The 1,223-nt window shown below is 65.2% G+C and overlaps 1 pseudogene; it reads left to right on the forward strand.

Annotated features, from left to right (window-relative positions):
- Positions 1 to 596: 596 nt before the first annotated feature.
- Positions 597 to 1,223, forward strand: LOC119279234 (annotated as a pseudogene).

Raw genomic sequence — 1,223 nt, forward strand, 5'->3', positions numbered from 1 at the left:
CCTCTTTTGTGGAATGCACGCGATGTGTCTGATGGAATGCGTAGCGCGTCGACGCAGTGGACGCCATCACCGGCATCTCCTCCCGTTCATAGAAAACGTGATATGAGCACCACGCCCACGCGCAAGACACCGTGTGCACCACCAGGCCCGACGAGGCCATCCTGTGCGTCGACGCGTATATACCAGAGCATCTACGCGCAGCTACTCTGTGGCCCCGTGCACGTGCACCAGGCTGACCGACGTGCTCTGCGTCGGCGCAGTCTTGCGCCTGGATTCCTCCGCGGCGTCCACTTCCTCGGGAAGCAATGGCCATGCCTGCGCTGAGATATCTGCGCCGGCGAGCTAGACACCGAGATCACCAACAGCGTCGTACCCGCCGCAGGTCGGACGGGTGCTCCGTGCAGAAGACACCGAGATCGCCGACGCGCGCGCGAGGCCGTCGCGGCAGCGAGTGCGAGCTCGTCTTAGCCGCCTACTCTGGCTTGACCGTTACCGCGTCGAGGGTAGCGTCACCAAAGCGCGGCATCGGGTGCGCGCCCTACGCGGCGACGGCGGGCTACGCGGATCCTCGCGTGCAGATCTCGCAGTCGCCGGCCATGCAGAAACTGCACACGGCGCTGGTAGCCACGTCGCTGCACCGCCCGATCATGGTCTCCACTCTCCACCACGCACTCCCTGGGCGTCTCGGACGTGCCCACGCCGCCGTCAGCCGGGCGGTTCGGCGAGGGGTGCGACGCCGCCGTCATCATCCCGCTCGCCGGCTTTCTGCGCGCTACGGGCGCGCCGTTCATGGCGAACGCCGTACCCTTTCAATGGCCTCACGCCCTCACCGGCGACACCGAACTCAACTTCGCGCTGTTGCGGGTGAGAGCCGAAGGTGTCATGGACTCTCGCACTGAGCTGCGGTACACCAACGCGCTGAACGCACAGCTCGACGCCTTGCACTCTGACACTGGGCTGTGGTACACCAACGCGCAGCTCAACGCCGTGCACTCGCTGATGGAGCTGTCGACGTGACCGACACCGGGTGACCATGGGCTGAGGAAGACAAGGAGGCCGGGATGGGCACCCGGCTCATGCCGAACGCGGACGCGGGCTCACCCTCTTCGACAAGAACCTGAAGCCCTGGCCGGTGTCCGAGCCTCACTTCCGACTGTTCCACGCCGACAGGACACCGGTCTATCTATGACACCGGCATCTTCACCACTCCAGACGTGAGGTAA

This window comes from Triticum dicoccoides, chromosome 3B, assembly GCF_002162155.2.
Source record: "Triticum dicoccoides isolate Atlit2015 ecotype Zavitan chromosome 3B, WEW_v2.0, whole genome shotgun sequence".
Lineage (NCBI taxonomy): Eukaryota > Viridiplantae > Streptophyta > Magnoliopsida > Poales > Poaceae > Triticum > Triticum dicoccoides.